Below are 13,052 nucleotides of genomic sequence, written 5' to 3'. Positions count from 1 at the left end.
AAAAAAAAAAAAAAAAAAAAAAAAAAAAAAAAAAAAAAAAAAAAAAAAAAAACAAAGAATCCAGTGATCTGGACATGGTGACTCGGGAGGTCAAGTCAGGTATATCTTTGTGACTTCAAAGCCAGTCTGGTCTGCATAGTGAGTTTTAGGATAGCCAGGGTGACACAGAGAGACCCTGTCTCAAACAAATAAAAACAAACAAACAAACAAATGGACAAACAAAAAAAAACACATAGTAAGATGGGTGAAAATGCATGAGGAAATATTCTCAGAAAACCACTCTGGTAAGCAGCAAATGTCAGCACTAAAAACCACTAACTACACCTGACTACAGTCGCCTGCTGTGATTGTATGTCTTGTCACTCACAGTAGAAATTGAAGGAGCCATAGCCTCCGAAACTGACTGCCTTGCTTCTGGATTGCTACTGGGCCCAGTTCAGTGAGTGACCTAGACAGATGCCTACCATGCAGTGGGCTTTCCTTGCCTTCATTATGAATGTTAGCCCTGTGGTGAGACAATTTCACTCATAGCTCACAGATCAGTTATTCTCTGCCCCTGTGAAAGCCTATTTCATGGTTCAATAGAGCAGAGTTTTGTCCAATAGCACTCTGTCTCGGTGGCTTCAAAGTGCAGCCCCCACCCCACCCCTGGCTCTGGCTGGGTTTCGGGCAGTCATACTTAACAGTTTGATGATTAAGTGAGCAGCAATAATAACACAAGAGTCAGACTTGGCTCCAGTGTCCTCCTGAGGCCCAAGCCTCACGCTCTAATAGAATGAGTAGGAAAGGATACATTTGCAATCCTGAAGAATTCCTACTTGATTGTTCTATAGCCAGATAGGACATGGAACCAGTTCCATCATGGACCAAGATGCTACAAACTTGTGTTCTATGGACCATCTCTTAGAATAACTAATTCTAAAATTATCCCAAAGACAACCCTTCCTACTACACATCAGAACTATGCTACTATCTAAAGTTTGTGATGCGTCCATTTTTCTTCTAAGCATTAATAACAAACCAAACCAACCAAACAAACAAACAAAAAAAACCAAAAACCCAAAAGACAAACCATCTAGCTCTGATGCCTTGGGCTCTAAGGTCCATAGAAATGCAGTGTCCTAACTTGTTTCTGTTCCGTTTCTAAGCCGGTCCTGGCACAAGGACCCTGCTGTGACATGGCAGTACACTTCCAGAGTACAGTACCCTCAGATGCTCCAGGAAGAGAGGCTTCACAGTTCACATCAGGACAATGCAAACTGAGCTATGCATTTACTGTAATTCTAATCAGATGATTCTATAATTGGAAGGACACCAGTGGCATTCTGTCTTTGGAGTCTTCTCCATTAAGTGACTGAACAAGGGCCAGGGGACCTTTGATTGTCCCAAATGCAGATCCTGAGTGAGACTCGGGAATGAGTGTGTCATTATGTTCCATTCTATTATAAGGTCCTGTCCCTTTTTCTTCTCTTGGTAAGATTACGAAGTGTTAGTAGGTAGCAATCATTCCCCATGCATTCTCAATAAAATCTTCCTAACTATGATTCTATGTGATTCTAGCTATGCAAAACAAACAAATCTCTCTCTCTCTCTCTCTCTCTGTGTGTGTGTGTGTGTGTGTGTGTGTGTGTGTGTAGCAAGGGGTATCTGCAGATATGTGGATAAATATTTTAGGTAAGTATTTCCAAGTCTAAATCATAGTCATGTATGGTTATGTGTCTGAAAGTAACAAAAATACTATTCATAATGCATGAAGCTCTGACAATACCTAAAGTAAAAACAGATTCAAACATCATGGGCAGAAATGCTGCAGAATTAGTTTGTGACTGAAGCATTGCAAAGCGCCGAGAGTAATGCAGAAAGAAATCAGGCACAGACCTGTACCTGAAAGGCTGGTAATTTAGAGAGAGATAAATTATGATCATAAAAACAAAAACCAAAAAACCAAAAAAAAAAAAAATCTGAGGCAGAAAGTTCATGGCCATGGCAAATGGAGTTAGAGGAAGAAGAGACCTCTAACTGGCAAAGCGTGGCTTGATTTTTGGTGGAGGTGAGATTTTTTTTTTTTTTTAAGCCAGACTTTACTGGATAGAAAAGACTTGGCCCAGAAAGCAAAAAGGAAGAGAAGAGATTACAGGATCACAGGCTGGTACAGAAGTAGGAAGACATGGAGCTGGTGAAGGTTACCTTCAGGGGTTAACCAAAGATTTCATAGCAGATGCCTGTGGTTCTCATTAGAATATAGTTCTGATCTAGGGCAGTCTGGATGGGCCTGAAATTCTGCACTCCTAATAAACTCCCAGGTAATGCTTCTACTGATCCTCTACATAATAGGAAACCCTTGAAGTATCTCAATTAGAAGAGTGTTTCTGTTCTCACTGCCAGCCTTAAAATGTCCCTTTCAGGCAGTGGCTCTCAATTTTCCTAATACTGCGACCCTTTAATACAATCCCTCAGGCTGTGGTGACCCCCACAATCCTAAAGTTCTTTGTGTTGCTACTTCATAACTATAATTTTGCTACTGTGATGAGTCATAAAATGGAATATCTGATATGCAGATATCCGATATATCTGACCTCTGTGCCAAGGTTGTTTGCCCCAGGGCTCAAGACCCACAGGTTGAGACCCACTGCTTTAAGGCGCAGTTCTGATGCTGGTCACACAGGATGACAGGCACGGCAAGAGAGGACCCTCTGAGCATGTGCTTTGTGCCGTCTTCTTCTTCTTCTCATGAGCTGAAGAACCCAGATGGGAAGAGAGTGCAATGAGGGTTGGGGAGGGTCACACATGAAGACTTTGATGCTGGACACACAGATAATGTGCACTGCAATGTAAATGTTGCTCTGGCTTCACAGATGCTTTCTTGTCCTAAACTGTTTCCTGAAGGCAAGGGGCATAGCAGATTAGCTCCTGTATGTTTGGCAGAGTCTTAAATAATAGCCCCCCCTGACTTGATCACTGATAAACTATTATCTTAAGATGACACTTCAGTTGCAGGTGAGGAAAAGAACTGGAATAAACATCAGGAAAGCTAACCTACGTTCTCCAACCTTCCTGATGGCAGAGGAATACCTTTGTGACATGAGAGGTGAATCCTTTCCTTGCTACCATTCAAGTTCTGCATAAGAACCAAAGAGCTAACAGGCATGAGGCCACTCTCTAGATCTTGAGGCTAGCAGGCGTCATGGCCACCCCTTCTTGGGCATGGAGACATTAGACTTTTCTCATAGTCTGGGTGTTGTTAGTGGAACAAGTTAGTAACCAGGGGGAAGGAATGTGACAGCCTCAGGGGCCAGGCCTTTAGGCGGAATGGCAAGAGTTTGGCCCCTCGCTCCCTTCAAATCAGGGCGCCTGTCAGACTTACTTTTGTATGTCTGACTGTGTAGCTTTCTGTAGTCTCTGGGGAAATGTTATCGGCAGTAGTATTGCCTCTCAGACCATCCCCTGGGAGTAGCTTGGGGTTCTATATTCAAATGCCACATCTGTTTCCTGAATGCTTTGCTGCCCTAAAAGGTCTTTGGGGGACATGTCCCAGAGCAGGTCTATAGGCAGGGAGGAGTATTTAACTAGGTAAAGGCAGAGGTAGGGACTGGTGGGAAGATGCCATTAACCACCCTTTAGGTACAAGTGTGCCATTCAAGAGGAGTTAAGGAAGCAATTCCAGAGAGCCCACCTGCAAAACCAATACCTGGATCAGGAAGTGCAATTTGAGGGCGATTCTATTGCATGTTATAGCCAACAGAATTGAGGGCTCTTCGGATAACAGTGGTTAGAACCTCAGAGGTCAGGTTTAATCCCAGAAACCCTTGCATACGTAGAAACCAAAGCACTTAGCAGCAAGGGCTTGTCCTGGTCACTCTGGATTGATGAAAGACCCCTGGATAGATCCCCATTTCATGCTGTTGGAGGAGGGTCATCATTTTTGCCTCTCCCGGTTTCAGCTCCATGCTCTGCAAACCCAAGAAAGAGCCTTTGTCGGCTGCAGATATTCCCCCCCCCCCATCCCTCGGGGAGGGTGGGTGCAGATCCTGGGCCAAGGGAACCTGCTCACCTGAGCTCACACGTGAAGTGAAAGTCAGCCCTTCTCTCATAGCCTCTCCGGAGGAGCTTGCAGCTGCGCTCTCGCTCCCTGCTCTCAGACTCACCTGCCCCAAAGAGAACCAATGAACTTTTTCAAGCAGTTAACCACAGGGTGATGCCTAAGCCTGTTTTCTCAGCCAGGTGCTCCAGGAGGGAAGTTGTATGAGTCACTGTCGGCCAAAAATGTAAATCTGACCCAAGGTTTCCTTTGCAGTAAAATCCAGGTCATTAATAGTAGTGACCATCTGCATAGCACGTTACATTCACAAAGAATTTTACATAGTCATTTGCTTATCACAACTGTTCAGAGACCTCTTATTGTTGTACCCATTTTACAGATAAGGAAAATGGACCCCCAGAGGCATCATATTATGCCCAAGGTGACAGGAAATTTGCATGACAGGCCCCGAATTTAGTTAAGTCTTGGGACTTGATAATTCAAGGTTTATATCATGTCTTCTATATCAGGATTTCCCTCTTGTCTCTTCATCTCCAAGAGCTGTAAACAAAAGCACAGAAAGTCAGACAGCTTGGCACATTGACTTGAACTCCAAGTTTGAAGAAGGGGTAGTCACAGCCTCCATGTGGTGTGACAATCATGAGGCAGTGCCCAGAACAGGTAGGAAATGAAGGCTCAATTGACCCTGCTTATATTCCTGCCATCTGGACTTTTCCGTGCCAGCATTTCTTCATAGCCCCTTCAGTTCTTTAAGGAAACAAACAAGCAAACAAACACTAGCAGAGTGCATTGTAGGTCATCTCTTCCTAGCTCTCTCTCTCTCTCTCTCTCTCTCTCTCTCTCTCTCTCTCTCTCTCTCTCTCTCTCTCTCTCTCTCTCTCTCTCTCTCTCTCTTTCTCTCTCTCTCTCTCCTCACCCCCAGTGCAATTATCATCCCAAAGTTGATGTGTTCATGTGGTCATGTCCTGTTCATGTTTGGTTCATTTCCTCCATAAGTACCCAGGACAATGTAGAGTATTGTTTTATGTTTCAAACATTTCAGGAATGATATAATACTGGTTTATTCTGAAAATTGTCTTATTTTTCCCCTTTTAACATTGTTTCTTTAGGCATGGCAACATTGGTACCTGACTTAGCCCTAGTTCATTCACTTTAATGTCTACCCCCATAACATCTCTTTGGGCAAATACATCACAATTTCTTAAGGAATTCTGTACTGGTGAGCTTCGAGATGTCACTTCCCTCGTAGAAGCAGTGATGCAGGGAATGTTCTTATAAAGGCTCTTTGTGTGTTGATGCAGCGATTTCCTCCCTTGTACATTCGTGAGTAGAGCTTCTGAGACAGAAGGCGTGACTAGCCTCGCCTTTGTGGGCATTGCTGACATCTCCCCACAATGGTTATATTATACTTATATCAGCGTGCATCTTACCGCTTTACTGTTGTCTAATATCACTGAATCCTCCCACTGTCAGACTTAAAACGTTTTGGCCACGGTGGCTTCTGTGAAATGACATCTCTGGCTTTTCACATGAGTGTTCTCTCGGCTGTTAGTATGTGCTTAGCCACCACTTACTTTCCGAGTCTTGCACACTGATGTATAGTGTGGTCACTTCCTATTATCTTTCATCCCTAGGGCTCCGTGAATAGTTTTCCTCCTATATCCCGGGTACTTGTCCTTTGTCGGCCACCCAAGCTGTTAATGTATCCCCTGTATCTGACTTGGTTTTTAGTTTGGTTCACTGCCCGGTCACATTCCCTTGGAGGCTGTCAGCTGGCCATCGCACCCATTTGACTCTGGATCATAGTAGCTCCGGGGTGAAAGTTGCTTGGAGCTGTGCTTTGAAAAGCCTATGTGAATAGACGTTCTCTGATTCGGAAGCTCTGCAGTGAACGGAGGACAGTGTCCTTGCACGGGAATCAGGGAAGGACCTGCTTTCCCTGCTCAGGACTCTTGTTTGCTAATATAAGTGTGTAGTGAAAGCAAACAAACCAAGTGTAAGTGGAAAAAAACCTTAGTCATTGAGGGTTGTTTGGGCTGCTCAGTGGCTACTGTGGTATGTGGATGGTTTCCCTTGTCACAGTGTATCCTGGCACAGTTTGTCTGGGTGTTTTTACCATTTGTAGGCCTGCCACATGTGTGAGAATACCTGAAAGGGTTGTCAGGCTCAGTGGTCTCTCCTGTCCCCACCCACATCCTGAAGCATCTTCAACAGGGGTCCTGATGCCTGGGACTCGCCACCAGAAGGTAGGAATCAGCAGGGACTTTGAAGCACTTCAACCTTTGCAGGGAAAGTCACTTTAAGGGTTTGTTTTTCTCTGGGTGCCTCAGTTATCCCGAAGGAAAAGCAGAACCCAGGACAGGAAGCACAGAGCGCCCAGAGGGATGACTTTAGAGTGTAGTGCTATTTATGCAGCCTGTTGCCTGCCCTCCATACTGTCCCACGGGGGTGGGGGAGTGCTGTGATGTACAGGTGCTCCGACTAGGGAGGGCCCCTGTGCCATCATTCCCTTGGAAGCCAATGAGTATGCAGGAGCAGAGCTCTGGGATCAATTATGTTGGTAAAACTACAGAGGCCAGAAGTGCACCAGAAGCTCTGTGGCTTAGACTCACTGAAAAAAAAAAAAAAAGACCTGATGTTCCCAGTGGAACCCTGTGGCCCCAGGGGAGGTGACCCCAGCTGTCTGGTTGGGCAGTCAGAGAGTACCAGGCCCGGGGAGCCAGGACACACCTTCTGTTCCAGTTGACTCACTTGAGTGGCAAATTCTTCTCTCCCTCACCAGCCTCTCATCTTCAAAGGGAATTCATTAAGCCCTACCATGCCATCAGCACTTGGCCAGGTGTCGTATTGGCCCATTAGGTGGACACGGGCCATAGCCCTAGGGAGCGTGCCAAATGAGGTGGGGAGTGGCAGCTGAGACCTAGTGACATCCCGAGATAGTTCTGCGGCACTGTCTATAACCACCCCCAGCTGTTTCCAACTATGTGTATGGAGCTTTCCATACACACTGTGTTCTTCCCATCCCACGACTTTAGGCTTACTCTGTCCCCTTGCCTGGAATGCTCTTCTGCTGCCTGTTTGACCCATAAACTCACTCCTAGGTTGAGTCTTCTCTGCCAGCCTCAGGCCGAATTACCACTATAAATTCTCTATGTTGCGCAGTGCTCTGAATTTCTGGAATAGCGCATAACCTCTGTGCTGGGAGTAATGACTATCATTACTATCTGCCCTGAGTGTGGATTCTATGTATTCGTTCTCTTTTCCCAGCCAGAATGTGGTAGACACTCAGCTCATGTGAGCTGAATGAGGAGAAGTAGTCGGTGGCTTGATTTAACCCTACCTTGTGGTATAATTGGTAGCAGGCCCTATCTTTTTGAGTCTGAGTTTCCTTTTCTGCAGAATGACTGTGGTGGGGCCAGATGAGAAAAGGCCTTTGAAGGTTTTATGAGCCCCATTGTCTGTGACTCTCATCCTCTATTGGAGAACGGAGTTCATCAATTAAAAACCAAGATAATCTTTGACTAAAACCCAACCTTTCCCTCCCACTTCTGTCTGTCACCTTTCAAAACTATGTGTATTAGCAGTTTTCAAATCTCTGACGAAGGTTTCAAGTTTGTTGAATTGATGGATTACAGAAAGTATGCACCTTTATCTTCCCCAGGAAATACAATTGAGGGACTAATTGGTTCATTGGAAGGCGTTTCTAACTATATTTTCTGATCAATCTGTTACCTGGATGTTTGCGGGAAGGGGGACCATTGGATAGCTGTGGCTGTCACACCGCCGACTGTCTCTCTTTTTGTCACTGTGCACAACATGAGGTACCCGTATCAGACAGCTCAGAGTTCCTGTCCCATGAGGCTAGTGTGTCTCCTCTGCTACACCTCAGAGTTTCTGCCTCTTGAGTGACAGGTATGGACAGAAGAGCAGGACCTCCACACACACCAAAAGTGCCAATGACACCGGACTCTGGTCTCAGACCTTCGTGTCTGTCTGTAAAGTGAAGCTGGATGGGACCATTGCTGACCCGTTTTTGCAGATGAAGCTGTGTCTCAGGAAGCTTCAGTGAGTTCCCATCTGATCATCTGACTTAAAAGAGTGTGACTTTGGGGAGCTTCAGTGACTGGTTCTTGATAGGCTTATAGATGAATGTTTTATTGGCTGCCTGCATTCAGGATACTTGTCTTTTCTAACCCAGAGCAGAGGAATTCTATCAGAAGGGAAAGGAAAAGGGACTCCCAACCCAGGGCTGACTTGGTGGAGCCAAGTGGCCGCATACATTAGCGAGAGGAAGTCATCTTAGCTAAGCCTGCCATTTGATGGCTTATGTCATTAGCATCTCACCATGCCAGTAAGTGAGTTGTTGAAGCCTGAAGTAGGGCCTCTTTCTGAGAGTCTGAGAGCATTCTGAATGCTGGCACTCTTGGGGTACTACAGCAGCCCCCTGTAACTCTGCCCAGGAAGCAAGAGAGAACACAGTTGTTGTTGTTGTTGTTGTTTTTCAGACATCCCTGGGACTTGGTGTCTGCATCTGTGAAATGGGGTAGTAAAACTTCTCCCAAGTTGCCTTGGAGGATGTTTGTGAGCGGTCAGGCTGTATGATGGAGGCGGCACGCTCTGAATTCAGAGCTAGCACTATCTCGCTGTTGCTTCCTTCCCTACATAGGCTCTGAGTCTCCAAAATGGGACCTAAACAGTACCTCAAGAAGCCATGTACACTGTAAAGCGTGAATAACTACAGTCCCTGATAGAACACTGAAGATGATAAAGAAGCCGATTTCTTAGTTATAAAGCTCTCTATTGTGATGATTGGTTATCCGCCCCTTCTGGGCCCCCAGCCTAAGGGTATCCCTGAATAACCTCAAAAGAAGCTACCCAACCCTTCTACAGGCTGCCCTAGTCATATAGCACTGCCTCGTCTTGAGAGCAAGGCCTTCTTGGGCTGAAAGTTGCAGGCAGACAGGGCTGGACCACAGTTCTAGATTTCCACCTTGGCTCTGGGTTTTCTGCTCAGACATTTTGGCTGCCTATTTTGAGTCTAGGACATGTAAACTTCAGACTTAATTTCCCAAGTCATCTCAAACTGAACATATTCCAAAGTGCATTTGTTAACTCCCCTCTAAAAGTGGTCCAGCGCCTGTTGTTGCCGTCTTAAAATGTCACGCACACAGAAACTGCCCTTGCTACTGCCTCCTGCCCATACCCAGTGTATCCTGGAGACGCTGCTTCTTCATCGACAGCTTTCCTCTGCTGTCAGCCCATCATCGCTGCTGCAGCTCAGAGTCCTGTCATCGCTCACCCAAACACTAGTGCCATGCCTTCTCAGCTTGCCTTGTTATTTCAACCTGGCTCCAAACTGCCTCTCTAGAAACTCAGTTCTAAAAAAAAAAAAAAATAAAAAAAATAAAAATAAAAATAAAAAAAGCCAACCTCATCTTTCTGAGACTCTGAGACTCTTCCAAAGGCTGTCCATTGCTTTCAAGGAGAAATCTACACTCAGCACTGTAAACATGGGCACTTCCACTGGCCTCATCTGCTGCTACATACCTTACAAATTCTGTTTCAGTCATGCAGGCCACTGTGCCCTCAGTACAAATGATAGCTCCTCCCTCCCCGTTTGGCACATGGAGCCTGCCTTGCCCTGATGATTCCCTGTGCTGGGAAGTTCCTCTCCTCTTGCAAGCAAACTTGAGTTCTCCTATTCTAGGGCACTTGCTTCGTCCTGGTGCAGTGACCACCAGTTAGGTGGTTATTCTGCCACTGAACATCTCAGAGCCTGTGTGTGCCTCAGTCTTATCACACACTGTGGTAGCTCTTTGATTAGTTTCAATCTCCAAGACAATGAAAATTTAAAACACATGAAATCATGTGTCCAACATTGCCAGCTCTATATATCCGCGTAGCATAGCTGGAGCCTGGTACACACGTGTTGAAATGCAGATGAATACCAACAATTTTTTTGTTTGCTTGCTTGTTTGTCTATTTGTCTATTTGTTTTTGACAGGGTCTCTCTACAAGCCCTGGCTGCCCTAGAACTTACTCTGTAGACCAAGCTGGCCTTGAGCTCACAGAGATCTGCCTACCGTGGCCTCCAGAGTTCAGAGTTTAAAGGCATGTGCTACCCTACCACACCTAGCTGAGGTTGAACATTTTTGACATGATGTCTGTTAGGGATAGGTATAATACACATGGTATCGACTAACAGAACTTCCCTCTAAGGTGACCAGAGGAACTCGTGAATGGACAGTGTATTAGGTAAACGTGTCCAAAATTGTCTCTCGGAAGATGCTCGGCAAGAGCTAGGCAGCAAGGAGTAATCCTTCACAGAGATCAAGTGTGCCTCCCTAGGGCTTGACCACTTTGTGTGTGGCTGGGTGGACAGAGACCTCAATCTGCTAGTAATGAAGGACGAAGAAGCCTAGCCTGGCAGTGTGTTATGAGGGTTCCCACTGCACAGGCAGGGTCTCCCCCAACAAGCATTGTTTCTTACTAAGTGTTTGGGCCAATCGATAGAGAATCTTTCTTTTGGTCTACTCCATCAGGTTTCATATCACACAGAGGGATTTTATTTTCTCTCTTTTTGTTCAGTTCTGCTTATAAGTAAATGAATATGGACAATTATTTAAAATACAGATTCCCAGGTCCCCATAATGCTCTTCAATGTTGGCCGGGACCATAGCCTGCTCTTGGTAGCTGTGATAAAGTCCTGTCTGAGAGAGTTTGGGTTGAACTTTTTTTTTTTTTTTTTTTTTTTAAACCTTCACGGATCACTGCTGGTGCGAAAGCTTGTGGGCAAAAGCAGTTTCCAATGGCCCTTAGCCCTGGGCAGTACCGCTTCCCTATCGCTCTCAGGGGCTGTTCTGTGGGTCTCTCAGCCCCTCTTGAGCACAGCTATACTTAGCTGCAGACACACTACAGGGGCCCAGACTCCAGAAATAGGATTTGAGTTTCGGGGCAGGGCTTGTCTGCCCCAGCACGGAGTCCTACTTTATCATCAGTTCTGAAGCTGAGGAATCGAATCCATGTTTGAGTAATAATATCCAAGTAAATATACAATAGTTCAAAGCCAACCCAAGCTTGCTGGTTTCAGAACTCCTGCCTCTGTGCTAGCGCTTCTAGCCTCAGTTGTAGCGCTGGGAGTGAGGTAAAGGCAGAGAGCACTTCCCATTTTACAGATAGAATCTGGGCCTCAGAAAACAGGCCACCCGCACAAGTGTCACCGCTGACACTTGCTAATAATCAGTCCCAGACTTTTCTGCCTCCTCTTCCCTGTGGCTGTTCCATCCCAGCCTATTTGCTCAACTCTTCAGTCCTTAGACTGGAAAACCAAGGGCCCCACTCCCCCTCCTCCACACACATATGCACAACTACAATGTCAGGATTGTAGTTTAGGAACCACAACAATTTTGACAGAGACACAGTTAAGATTCTCTGCAACAATGACCAGGACAAGTTTAAATAAAAGCGCGGATTCTCATTTGAAGCTTCGGAGGAAGACATCGAATGGCTTTGATTTTTGAAACTCAAGTGGCATGAGTCGAATGGGCTTTCAAAGTACACGGACTTAACTAATCTTTCAGAAGTTTCCAGTGGGGAGCAGAGCCTGATCTGGTTGTACTTACATGTGTGGGCCGGCTGTGGGCATTTTCTCCTCACCCTGTGTTACTGATATTGTGGCCTCAATAGCGCTGTGGTGCAAATACAGCCAATCATATATATATATTAAACCACTGTAGAACCAGTCGTTAGGCAGCCAAGCTTACAGCTAATTGAGCCTGGCACCAACTGGTACCCAAATGTTCTCTGTCATGTGTACAGGCTCATCTTCAGGATTGGTTTTGGCCTCTAACCACAAAGTCATACCTGAGTGCCATTCTTTAAATGGGAGATTCTTTCCATCTGCGTTTGCAAAAAAATCACACTGATGAGTTTCCACCAATAATAGTCCTCTGCGTGTGTGAGGAGCTTGCAAAGAGTCTGCTCGTCCCTCCTCACTTTCAAGTTTCCTGTGATCCATGGGGCAGATGCCTTCTCTCCTTGGTAGAAAGGAAAGGACTAGGAAAGGGTCTGACAGGGGACGATGTGACTGCTCCCACTGTCAGAGGCCTTGCAAGTGGCAGGTGGACCTTGAGCCATCTTCAGCTTCCGTGTTCTGTGCACCTGCCTCTCACCAGCTGGTCCCTTCACCTCAGACGCTCGCTCACTTGCAATGCCTGAAGGCTGCTGTCTGCAGCATAGAAGTGTCTAGCAGCAATTCGGGGTTAACACCAGTCTTGGACTTTGACAGGAAGGAATAGACTCTCTAGCTTGGGGGTATGAACATAGGCCACCCATTTCGCTAGTCTGCTGCAAAGAAAGGTGTCCACTTTTGTTCCCTGTCGGTGCTTGGTTTTCTGTGACTCCATTTAAACACTGTTATGGGGACCTTGTGCTTTTGGGTCCTTCTCTCAGTAAGAATTTGGAGCCTCTCTCAAATGACCCAGCAGAAATGCTCCGCTTCCCTTCTTGCACAACCCCCACCCAGCCTGGTTACTGCCCAGCGCTGTATTGATTGGAAAGCAATTTCACAATGCTTTTTTCAAAACATGCCGAAGGTCGAGACTGAGTGACTCATAGGCCGTCACATTTCTTTCTACTTTAGTCCCTCTGGATTTTATTGGTTAGGTTGGCTAATGGAAGTCCCTAAAGAAACTGTTAACTGTTCAATCTTGGCCAGCAGGATGCAGGATGAGTTAGGTGGCTTCACAAAATTATTCCTAATCATGTCTGTGGCGATAGACCTGTGGAAATCTCTTTGGTGTTGAATGCCAAATCTCTAGAAGAGAATAAGAAGTCAGGAGAGGGGGTTCCAGAGCTCATTTTGTCAGCTCTGGTTCCCAGAGCATCAGAGAGCCGACAAAATCAGGTGAGCGAGTCAGCTGATACCTGAGCCTCCCCTGCTGCTCTGGTGATCTATGCCACTCCATTAGTCTGGGGAACTTGGGGCTATGACCCTGATTCAGGCCTGCAGAGC

This window comes from Mus pahari, chromosome 12, assembly GCF_900095145.1.
Source record: "Mus pahari chromosome 12, PAHARI_EIJ_v1.1, whole genome shotgun sequence".
NCBI classification, from domain to species: Eukaryota; Metazoa; Chordata; class Mammalia; order Rodentia; family Muridae; genus Mus; species Mus pahari.
This window is presented reverse-complemented; position numbering follows the sequence as displayed.